The 13,180-nt window shown below is 35.1% G+C and overlaps 1 long non-coding RNA gene across 1 annotated transcript; it reads right to left on the bottom strand.

Annotated features, from left to right (window-relative positions):
• Positions 1-4,495: 4,495 nt before the first annotated feature.
• On the bottom strand, positions 4,496-9,111 carry LOC145996925 (uncharacterized). The gene is made up of 4 exons (XR_014442835.1): positions 9,001-9,111; positions 6,868-7,005; positions 6,235-6,361; positions 4,496-4,621 (listed from the first exon to the last, which is right to left on the bottom strand). It is a non-coding gene; the product is annotated as an uncharacterized LOC145996925 (long non-coding RNA).
• Between the last annotated feature and the right edge of the window lie 4,069 nt (positions 9,112-13,180).

Here is a 13,180-nt window from a genome sequence, read left to right as displayed (position 1 = left end):
TTCATAGCATCTCCAACGGAATGTTGTGGATCTCTTGCCGAATTCACTCCCTCAAATCATCCCTGGTCTTTGGAGGGTTGTCCTTAAGTACTTTGGATTTGAGGTAACCCCAAAGGAAAAAGTCAGGAGCCGGAAGTTGGGTGAACGGGCAGGCCACGGAATATCGCCGAATCTGCTGATGGGACGACCAAGAAATGCGAGTCTAAGCACATACATACACACTCTGGCAGTATGGCTAGTTGCACCATCTTGCTGGAAGAGTGTCTCTTCTCTCGCAACGTCATGGGCGGATTTACTCTGAGACTCCGACAATGTGTGCAAAACCAAGGACGCCATCTTACTGATACCATGTTAAAAAAATGAACATTTTTCAGGTACACTAGTAATTTCCACTCATGTACAGTACATTCATGTTAAGCAAATAACTAACATTTGCTCTCTCAATTTTTTGTGATTTTTTAAATCTTCCCGTTTAACTGCCTCACCCTATACATGTATGCAAGGGCATGGACGCCACCAGAAATTTTTTTCACGGTGTGTCAGTCATTGCAAAAGATGAATAGTAGAAATAATAACAACGATAATTATTATTACTACGGTTATAAACGTTGATTTACAATAATATCATAAACTAATAAAATATACAAATTTTTATTGGAAAATTATTATTTTTGTTATTACTGATTATATAAATCGGGAGACTTTTCTACTAAATCCACCAGACGAGTGAATATCCAGCGGAACTGTTTCCCGTTATTTATTTTATTATTATACTGAAATGCACAGTTATGTATTTTGTTTTTAACCTTTGCACGTCTCGTTTTCACTAAATTTTTTTCGATCTTTTACATGTTTAACTTTGATTAATCTGTTCCAATAGTAACTAAATGGACTTCATTTCTGTTATTATGAATAAATATATATATTTTTACTCTTGCTTGTTTCCGTATAAAATTGGTTCTGCTCTACTGAAAATTTAATTATATCAATAATTATATAAACAAATAATATCTTTCTGCTTTTTGCAACTTTAACGGAACAATGATAATTTCCACGGACGGACCCGTTCTGCTCCAATGTTAAAGAGGTTAGGTGACAGACAGCCTCAGTTTGAACAGTCGGCATTTAATAAAGTAGGATTGAATTGAATGAATTTTTGCATGACCTTGCGTTTCTGACAAAAGGAATGCCAATTAAGAATTCTCTGTTGTCGTGGATGTAAAACAAGGGGTATTTCTCGTTCTACTGTACATGACTGTGCCAAACAACATGCTTCTAGGGGCGACCTTCTCTGAAGCCACATACGTGTCAATCACTCTTCCACGTAGTACACTGTGGATTGAATTTCTTTGCAGGCTGGCGTGGCTGTGGCGCCTCGGCTTACTGGCTAGTGTTGTGTCGTCCCTTAGCAGTGGTACAGGAACGTTTTTCATTTTTGGGGTACAAAATTCAGCCTCCCACATACACACACACACACACATACTACTTCACAGGTACCTATACCTAGCAGGCTCGTATCTAGAAATACATTTGAGGGGGGGGGTCCAACCAAGTGTCGCAATAATAATAATAATAATAAATAGAATAATTATATTAAATTAAATTAAAATATTAATCAAATATATAAATTAATTAATTTTGTATTGTTGACATTACATGAATAGGTAAAAGATAGTAAAGTAATAAGAGATAACAGCACGCATTCATTATCTAGCTTACGCCTAGTTAAGATCGCCAGGATTTGGATAAAAACAACTCCTCTGGCAAGGAATTTAATGTCAAATAGACAAAGAATTGAATTATTGAATAACAAAAAACGAGTAAGATCAAATTAACGAAATGTTAAGTTCCTGATTAATATTTTATTGTTATTATCATTACTAGTGTGCATAAATCTTTGGAACCCTTCAAAGCCGCATGAGTCAAATTCCTTGCCTTCCAATAAGTTCAGAGGAAATGATCATCGATTATATAACAAATTCTAAACAATTATATTTCGATTATTTACTTCTAATGCTTGGTAAGTCTTTGGAGAGGTGGGGTTCCGGACTCCCTGAAGCCCCGTAAATTCGTCCTTGATACCTAGGTATGATGTGAAGCCATGGGAAATATTCTATTTTAGAACAGCTCACACGAATGTCTTGTTATTTAATGCAATAGTTACATAATTTTTTTAAAAAAAACAAAAAAAGGCCAGATAACAATTCTGAATCATATAAAGCTCTGGACCTCATTCTGGGCTTATTTCGATTAAACGGAACGGAAAATCAGGAGTTCGAAATGTGAAAATTGTGAACTAAGACACATTTGTTCATTTTAATACAGGTTGAGATTAAAGGGGGTGAGTTGGATCTTGAGCCACCCCAACCAGGAATAATCATCTCCCAGCCACTGGATATACACTGTAAAAAGTTGACAGTAAAAAAAACGGTCCAAGACCGTCAATTCTCGCTGCCATCCAGATACCGTAAAAATTACGGTGACCGTAAATTTCTTTTTACGGATACCTGTATATTAAACGATAATATACCGTAATTTTAACAAGTTTGTTTTTTAAAAAATACGGCATAATGCCGTAATTTAAACAATAATTGGCTGTATTTAGATGGAATACCTTTTTGCATAATGTAAAAAATGATACCTTTTTGGCCAGACAATGTCAAAAAGTTATTTTCACATTACATATTGATGATTGATTTTGTTCTGGCATAGGTATAAAATTTCCAATTTCACTGCCAATGTATGTGCTTAAAACACTCCTTGGCAGCACAGTTCATCGTTTTCCACGATACTAAGGCATTTAGAGAGAATTTTACATTTGCACAACACACAATTGATTTAAGTACCCTTGCACAGGTCGACAGTAGTTAGAAAGTAAAAATTACCTGTTTAACTAGGGGGAAATACTGAACTACGAATTACGTATTAGAGTCCCCTTCTGGCTTCTGTAGTGGACTGGTGAGCTAACGACCCATAAAGCTACATGTGCCAGGTATGAAACCCAGTTCATACATGAGTATCATTGTATTTATTATACCCATTCCGTCATTTATAATCATTATCACATTTAACCCAATATGCAGAAAGAAACAAAAATACCAAAATAATAATTACAACTTATAAATAAAATAGCATTTCACCAACTCCATAACCATCAATGTCATACATTTTCATTGGACAAAATTAACATGTTCTTGAAGGCAATGTTTTAATTATTTTATTAGATACTTTCAGGCCCTCTGATGGCACAATGCTATTATTCTTACCTTGTGATCGAGTCCTGAGTTCAATACCCTGGTGGAGGCATAATGCAATGGTTTGGATTCCACTTCAAAACTGTAGGTCCAGCCCCAAATTAGCCTATCTGAACATAAAGTGGACTTGAAACTATACCTCTCTATTTACTACAATATGTATGTGTGCGCGAATGCATTGTAAGGATATGATACATTCACAAAGAAAAACAGTTATGAGGAAAAGGTGAAATATGTTTAAAATCCTTCCAAGCAAAAAACAAATTCTCAGTGTTTTCAGATATTCAGGAATCCTGTGAACATGGGCGTCCAGAAGGGGGGCAAGGGGGGCCATGGCTCCTCCCTGGAAAATGAATGTGTACCTAAAAATTATATATTTCACACATAATTTCATTTCAATCACAGTAATTTATGTTAATTATTATAAATTCGTTGAAGAAACATGATAATTTCAGACTGAAATATTGTTTTTTGAGAGGGCACCACTATTTTGGAGGAAAATATGTGTCCTTTGCCCCCCCCCTGGAAAAAATTACCTTACTTGCCCCTCCCTGGAAAAAATTCTGCGGATTTCCATGCCTGTGAATAACATAATAGAAAGCAGAAAGGAAACATAGCCCTCAAACCTTAAAATTTCAATGTTTTAGCATTTATGGAAATACATTTCCATAATGAGACTACTTTGTTAGTACAATAATTATTATTACTTAAATTAGGAAATATTACAAAAATATCTGTAATTGAACTGAAAAAAAATAATTTCACTTCAAGTTCCTCACAATGCAACAAGTAAATCACAAATTGCACTCATAAACACACACAATACTATAATAAGCCGAAGTTTTTCTGTAGGCAAATGATGAAAAGATTCTCTCTCCTTGACCACATGAATTCTACAAAAGTCTGAGAAGTTCCTAGATCTGACTTTATTCTCATCTTCAGGGTAAAGGTAAAGAAGTAATTCTAGCCTGAAGATAGTGGCATTATTCTCAAAAGCTCAGAAACAGTTGCAGAACCCACTTGATCGATAGCCCAAGAGAATCAATTCAACATAAAAAATTAATAAATAAATAAGTAAAATAAGATTAAAAAAACCTGGATTTTACTGACATTACTACCAATCTTCCATCCCTGCTATTGGTGCAATCCTCAAATACTTTTCAGTTTTAAAAATGGAATTTTCAAATGAGATATAATAATTCAAATAATATAAATAATTTATTCAAATCAACCATGTACATAATTATAATTTACTTTTTATTTATTTTCACTTTACACTTGTTTCTTTGCATTTTGTCAAATAATTACTACATTGCACTTGTGCTTTTTTCTTCTTAACTTAGGACCCTTCTGCTGGATTAAATCACCTGGGAAGAAGAAATATACCATTAAGGAATTTGATACAAAACCGAATGCTATTGCAGCAGCATAAATTTAAAACTTCATTAATTCTCAAGTAACAGAATAACATTGTCAAAGGTGTTCAGTGGTGCGTAAGCTCAGTAGTAGTTTCCCACTGATACAGTTCCCTCAAAAAATAAATACATATGTGGAAAGGTGGCAGAAATTGTCACCATTCCATGAAGGCACATGGTTCCACATTATCTACTGGCTACAGTGGAGATGATGTGATCAGTACCATGTTTCAGCTATCTCACCCCCTCCCTTCCCAGTTACCCATAGAGTAAACTAATTTGAAAAAGTAACTATACTAACTTAGCTACTAAGCCAGCCCTGGTTTATTTCAGTCTGTAGAGCAATGACATGGTATGCCAAAGAACTTGGTTTGTGTCCTGGTCAAGCCTGAATTTTCTTTGCAAAAATTTCTACGCAGTACATCTCCTATGTGAACCATGACAATCCAGTTAGTTGGGTGTCTTTACTGCCATGAGACAATTGAAGTCTGCATTATGTCAGTTCAAAACAAGAAGAGAACTTCTTATGTACGTTTTTGCAAGTTTTCATTTTCAGTGTCATTACGAGTATTATTAAAGTGGTTAACAGAAAACAAAACTAAAATTCAAAAAAGCAATGAAACAAGAAATGGAGATACAATAACATGCTGTACTGTAGCCTGCATGTTGAAATGCAATCATGAAAATATGTATTCCATATTTGTTTTTATTTGTAAAATGACATATATCATCATCATCATCAGTATTCCACCACGTTTTCCACATTTTTAGAGAAGTTTGCAGATTTCATCCATATATTTAATAGAAACATAATCCATATTTAATGGAAACATGGTCTCCACTTAACGTTTCATGAAATTTAGTGTATAGCTGTGGTAAATTATGGTATCACAGCACTGGTGGGGCCCAACTTCCACATTGCGCTGTGCCTTCATGTCATGGTGCATGATGGGCTTTACCTTACTTCCGTTCCGTGTGTGCCAAATCATATGGTAAACCCAGTACTGCATTCAGTGTTTAAACCATTCATCTTTTAGATCTAAGAGACAATACTAAGATGAGAAATTACCAATATTATGATTAAATAATAAATGGTACAGTGGGATGCACAAGTATTGGGTCAGCAAATTGTCCATAACAATTTTCATTCATATTTCTCTTGCTTCTTTCGTGTTTTTAGGGACTGACCTTTTATGTATGCAAGTGCTGGTGTAGAAATTTTCAGCAGCTTGTTTGACATTTTGTTTCATTTTTTTAAGCACTCATTTCGTAAAACAAGGGCAATAAACATGGCGATGGACAATTTACTTTGCAATTCTTATGCATCTCATTGTACAACAAACCACATCCATACTGACAAGAAGACTCAAACTCTGAATGTTTGGTGATTAAAGTATGGGTCTAGCACTAAAACCACATTGCCACTGACCCAACCACCTGTTTTATGCACTGAATTGATGTGAATATTTCAGGAGAATTAAAAATATTTGAACTACAAATTTGGAGCTTTTTAATTATTATGTGAAAGTTTGTGCAGTGTTTCATTCACACATGATACAACATACCTTTTGCCAAACTCCAATGTGTTGCATGCTTGAAATGGATACTGATATAGCATTTAGGAAGCCAAGCATTCTATCAATCCTTGCTCAATTGAAAGCATAATTTCCATGCATTCTATTAGGGACGATCCTGTAATAACAATAATAAATTTAAGAATCTCATTCAAAATATCAAATATATGAACAAACAAAAAAAAAAAAACTTGCATTCAATACACGTAAGGGTTATTTCAAAGAATGTCAATTGGCCCACTTTTAAGGAAAGCCCACTCTGACCATAAATAGTTACAGGAGTTTGTATGATAAATTGGCAGCATTTTTTAAAAAAGTAGGCCCTGTGTGTTAGTATCAATTCAAGTAATTGTTCAATTCCATGACCCACTCTTTCCACATACAGCCATTCACATGGGAAGTAAAGGTAAAGGGATTGAATAATAGTTGTCAGAACACAAGATTGAAAACTTTCAATAACCTTTACCATGATTTATTTTATTTATCTTTCAAGCTAACTTCCAACCATTGAGTGAGTAACATTTCAAATTTCTTATAAAAACTTATTGGATCCATTTCTAATGGGAGGAGGGGTGGGTATTTTGTTGCTTCAGGTTCTAGTTGAAAACATGAAAAGCAACTTACTTGTGGATCTTGTCCAAAAGAGGTTCCAATGCAGTTTCTAGGACCTCCCACAGAAATTTCACAGCTCACTACCCATTGGCACAGTTCTTGGCATATCTTTTACTTTCCAGACTTAAAATCAGAATTTCTCATAAAAACCTGTAATGAAATGAATTTTGAGCATGAAAACCATAAATTATTAACAATTTTGAACAGGTTTAAACTTAATGATAACAATCAAACCATAAATTACCTAAATCTACTGTATTAAACTTATATTGTGTCATTGTTTTGATTACTAGAACTTTAAATCCAAATTTTGTCCAAAATTGCAATTCTTGCGAGAGAAAAAGAATTTTAAATCAGTCATAAGATACCTAATTACAGTTAAATATGCATGAATGCTAATTGTTGCAGTCATAAACAGTTTAAACTTGAAGGGAAATACAAAATAACACCAAGAACTAACATCTTTCATGTCAGTACCACTCAGTTTTTATGTAAAAGTGTCATTCTTGGAAAATGCCGCAAAACCGAAGGAATTTTGAATTATTACAAAAATTTTGCTTTTACTTCACATTATTTGCTTAGAACTAGCAGAAGGATTTTAAGTGGATGCTCAATATGTTATGGAACATCCAAATAGTTAATATTAGTGAAAATCAATGTTGCCATCTTATTTTTTTAGAAAATTCCTCAGTGTTCCGCAGATAAAAATTTCTAAGTCTCAATTTTGTTTTCACATACAAAGTTAAATATAACACCTCCAACTTGTGTAAATGTACACTATTATAATTACTCATAAATTTGTATTTTTAACCATTCACTTGACATTTTGTCAAAATTATGTAATTCTACTTACCTAAATACAAAATTATGAATAAAATGAACAATATTGGGAGACCAGTTCTTCATTTATAAATCTCCCATGGGATTAAATACTTCTCAACAGATAACCTTAGCTAGATCAAAATATCTTTACTCTGATGGGGTCTAGAACCCAATATTGAATTTTTCTATAATTTTGGGACTTTCAGATAAATTTCGGCTAATTTCCATGATTTTTTTTTCAGTGTACAGGATAGGTGAAGGAAGGGGACAATTGAAGCACACCGTGTCATTTTTTTCCCGTAAAGCTTTTAAACCCTTCCCTGGAATTATTTATGTGTGGAGGTTCAGGATTAACAGTATCATTCAGTCACTACTGATGAAATCCATACAATTTCAGCCAGTACTTTTAGGCTGTTTTGCCAGATGAATAGTTAGGTACCCTTGACTTTCTGTACCACCAAGTGAAAGTTTTTGCATTTTTTATAAAGATTAAGTTGTTTATGTAGCTTTTCTGCTGTTTTTAGCTCAGGGAAATGAGTTATGGTGAAGTAAAGTACCTAGTTTCCTTAGCCAGAAGCAGGGAAGCTCGAAGGCTTTGTGCAAGTGCACCCAAAATATTAATAATAAAAGTCAATAATTGAAAATAAATATTAATTTTACATTTTAAATGTATTAGGCCTATAAAATAAAGTAAATCAAACACGAAGGACTTAAAACTCACAAAACCAAAATAGAAGTGTAACTATTGTTAGTAGTGCTAAGTTTGGTGACGTTATCATTTGCACGTATTTTAAGCTATTTGAATGTGCATACACCAATTTTGACCAATAAAAAGTTGCGAAAGTACTCCGAGATAGGAGGTTTTTAATTTACGTGAGCTGTGGTTTGGGATCAAATATCGCGGTTGTTCGTGCTTTCCGCGCTTAGAAGCACATTCTATGTTACATAAAACATCAAAACCTGTCAAGTAAGAAAAAATTGTACCTCAGAGACTGTTACTAAACATTTCTACCATCCGTAACTCGGCTATTGCAAATTTCTGCTTTCAAAAATTTCTGAGTACTACTTGTAAACAACAGACACGCACTTCATATATCGTTTGTATACTACCTAATGAAAGTGACCGGTATTTGCAATGTGGTACATGTGATAAAGACATCGATGAATTTATATCTTCCACTACACAAGCAAATTGAATAAATGCACATGGTTTTGGCTTCGTTGCATAGTACAGCAGTACAATAATAATAATATAGCACTAATAAACTGTGTTACAATGAATTTTCATTCCATTATGTTAAAAAATAAAAACATTATACGTACCTTGAGTTATGTAGATTTACTTTCCACGCAGGCATTCGAAGCACAACCATCGATAAAGAAGCACAACACAGCAACAAAAACATACGCTTCGGCCATGTTGGCCTGTGAAAGTTGACAAGCGACCCAAATGCGCATGCGCGGCTTGGTCTAAAACGGTATGGAAGTATTTCCGATTCCACGGTCGAGTCCGTAAAATTTTTACGGTAGGATGTATTAAATTTCACGGTAACTTCTAACAGTGTAGAAACAACATTATTGAATATGTATCATACTTATAGAGTTCCACTTCAGTTCAGTTCATTTTAATTTTCGAGTCCCATAGCTACGCATAAAAATATCTTTAAACAATTTATGGCAGATGTGTACCACATCCAATGCCTTTTAGAAGCCATGTATTTGGTATTTTCTCAGACATCTATAGGGTGTTGTAGTAAAAACAGCAAACAAAACTGAGTTGAGATAGTTCTCGATTAACTCGTAAGGAGTCTAGCTTTGAAATATTTGACAAAGCATTTATTTCTTATATAATTAGCTGTACCTAATGACACTCTTCAAGCACTGAAAGTACTATCATTAAAAATACAAAACCGAAATCCTTCAGTTCTGAGAGGAAAGCAAGGACAGCCATATCCTCAAAAGTTTTTTTTCTTTTCAATCTCTGGTGGACAATATGAAGAGCCGGCCAAAGTTTCATTTCGTATGTAGTAATATTATATGCAGATTCATGTGTGTGTTTTAGGGTGACATGTCCTTGTCCATTTCTCGTTTATGTGAAGGGCCTCCCCGATGGCGCAGTGGTTGCGTCGTCGCCTTGTAATCAAGGGGTCCCGGGTTCGATACCCGGTGGATGCACGTAGTGGTTCGGATTCCACTTTAAACTGTAGGTCCCGATTAGCCTTACTGTGCGTAAAGTGGACTTAAAACACTAAATCAACCAACTAAATCGTTTATGTGAAAAGGTAAACTTTATTGTAAGCAAGAGCAGTTAAAAGATTTTCGCATCCACAAAGAAAATCCCGTTGCGGAGGGGTTAGCATAGCGCGCTATGACGCCGGTGGTCCCAGGTTCGAATCCCGGCCTGGACATGGGTGTTATTTATGAGTGTCCATCAATTTCATCATATCATCAATCATCCTCATCTCGCCATGAACCAAAAGTGGCAGAAATGCGAAGTGAAATATATAAAATAAATCTATCAAACATTTCCATCTCACTCCAAAGACCTTGTTAATTCAATAAAAATCTACCAATGGAACCTGCAGTGAGTTTCATTTATCTCGTGCATTCATCTGACGAAAATTAGATTTTAAGCAATTAATGTCCAATTACAAGTATACCTAAAACATAGGGAAAAAATACCCTTCCCTGATAAAATCGCATATTGCATCCTGTTTAAATGTCCAGGAAAAAAATCATTTCAGCTAGGAATGATATCGCGATGCGATGAGTATAGAATTGTCACAGCCTCATCTCGTCTCCTGTGTAGTGAGGTCCTTCTCTTTCTTTTTTGTGCTTATTTTTGTTTCGGTTTCCACTCTGAAGTGACTAAAACTTATTCTAGATTCACTTCTTGCTCAGATACGCTAATCGGGACTCTATTTTAAAAATCTCTTAATATATAGGTTTAAGTATAGTTTTCGAACACCCTCTTACAAAGTTGTGAAAAATATGGGTGAGGTACAAGAGTACCGTGTATCTCCCAAGTTGCTCTGTTGTGTCTCTTCTCGTTCGTGTTCGCTTCGGAAAATTCAATTTTAAATATTCAAAAGAAACTTTGGTCAGCCATATACTCTTCTGATGAAGATTTGTATCTTATCTTCGAATCGACGCGACCACTTCTTTAGAAAAGTGTATCCCCCCTTACGCAAAGGAGCATTCGTCTGCAGTGTGATTTTCTGAGAGCAAATCTGATTCCATCGTTCCACAAACATTTTAAACAATTTTCGTCTCCTTAAGGAGATTTCCAAGAACATAGGTAAATGAACTAACTAGTAGCAAGCACAATGTAGTAGAATAAGTTTACAATGGTTTGAATTTCTGTGGTAAGGAAGATCATGCTTATACGTTATAAACAATATACACTTTTTTATTGGGCGAATTGAAAATAGGTTCTTTTAACAGTAGCACCTTGAGTCTGCTGTCAAATTACCGAAGGGGGGGGGGTACAGTGGGTACAACTCGATTTACGGATTTAGGGGAATACAGTACCCGCTTCAAAAATTTGGGGGGTAAAATGTTCCCCTGTACCTCGCCCCCCCGTTCCTGCGCCACTGTCCCTTAGTGTTTGTGAACGTCCTTTCACCCAACTCAACCTTTCACTATTCACCCCCATCGTCGCGATTAGCCGAAAGTGGAAGAAAAGCGCCGTGAAATGAATCAAATCAGACGTGCATCTACTCACAAACGCGGTAATTTTTCCACACACTCCTGCTACATGCAGTGTGCAGGGTGTCTATCGAACAGGATTTCCTTCAATTCCTAGAATTTTGAGCGAATTTTCTTCACTGATGTTAAATCCCACAATTCAATTCCAAACGTCATTTGGCATTTGTTTTGGATCTTTGTTAGTTAGCAGTCACCCTTTGGCTGCATATAACCAGAGTGATATTTGAAACCAGAGGAAAATTACCTTCTGGTTTATGCATGCCCCTCCATAGTTGCTAATTTTTGGCACAGGAAGGACGGGAAGCTGCATATATAATTTTATAATATACCGATGCTTCAAAAATAATTACTTGAATTCCTCTCTACAATAGAAATGTCTAAAATACCACACCAGGTATAAAGTTAATGTTTTAACTGAGATTCTAACAGTCTGTTAGTTTTAGACTTCTCAAATGACGCGGTTGTTTGATTTTGGATATCAACGAGAGGACCATTTTTTACTGACGTTAGTTTTCAACAGAAATGGAGGTGCTAAAACTATTTACATACTCAGTACATAAATAAGTATAAAAAATATTTAAAATCATTCGTAAATGTTTAGTATAAAATGTTAATACAAATGAATTGTCAGTACTTAAATTAATATTGTTTCTTGACATAAATTTATTTCGAAAGTTATTAAAAATCTGGAATTACCTACTTTCGTTTGACTTTTGTTGGGTGCATAGAGACTTGACGAATGCGAGCCATCTGTTGCTGTTCGTCACCCGTGCAATTTCCATCACGTTTTTTTTTTGTGCTTGATCATGAGTCCTCTTCGCCACATGGGTTCCCTGCTTATTGCTTTCTGTACTTTTCTCCCCTCCATACTTCCTGGCTACCTAATTCCTAAGATAAAACAAACATATATCTACACAGTAGCGTAACTAATAAACTCTGCTGGAATTATATTTCAATTTTATCTAGGTCATGAATTAGACATCCCGGTATAGTCCTAAGCAAATACCCTAAAATTGAACATTTATGAAACTGTAAGGAGGAAACGACATCTAATGGGGAAAATGACCGATACATAATGCATTAACGTTCCAAATTAATACGTAGGACAATCTAGGATAATAAAGCTCAAAATCCATTGTGGACTACCTTCGCTTTGGTTGGAAAAATTCAGTTATTATTTACCTTGAAGAGATGTCGCTTGCAGACAAAATTTTATCTCTGTCGTTTCTCAGTTGATTCAAAGGAGATGTTCCGTTGTCCAAGAATCACAAATTGGAAATATCCTTTCTTATTAACTGATACCATTTCTTTGCTTCTCATCAATCTGTGTAATCTTAATTCCATAGCAACAATAATACGCACAATGGCTCATTGTCAGGATTAAAGTTATTGTTAAGTACTCTGGCCAGTTAACCAAAATGAAGGCATACCACTCTCGTCAGACATGCCATTTACATTTCTGATACGCGCTTACGGTATTAATACTGTATAATATAAAATGTACGAAGTAGCTACAGAATACTTCTAATGATCAAATAACTGTTATACTATAGCATATGAATAAAATCACACAAAAATGTTGAAAAGACAAACACATTCATGTGAGGAAAATAAAATAAAGATGAATAAAAATAGCTTTTTTTGTGAAAACCATACCTTAAGCATCCGTGGCGAAGTTTGTTAGACCAGCGCTGCACGACGCCAAAGGTCCCGGGTCCGAATCCTGGTCTGGGCATTGTTGTTATTTGTGAGTGCATCCCCCATCCCTATTAGTCACATTTAACACATCGTAACT

Source organism: Lepisma saccharinum, chromosome 13 (genome assembly GCF_977018435.1).
Source record: "Lepisma saccharinum chromosome 13, izLepSacc3.1, whole genome shotgun sequence".
Classification (NCBI taxonomy): domain Eukaryota; kingdom Metazoa; phylum Arthropoda; class Insecta; order Zygentoma; family Lepismatidae; genus Lepisma; species Lepisma saccharinum.
Note: the sequence above shows the minus strand (reverse complement) of the source record. Positions and strands in the feature narration are given on the sequence as shown.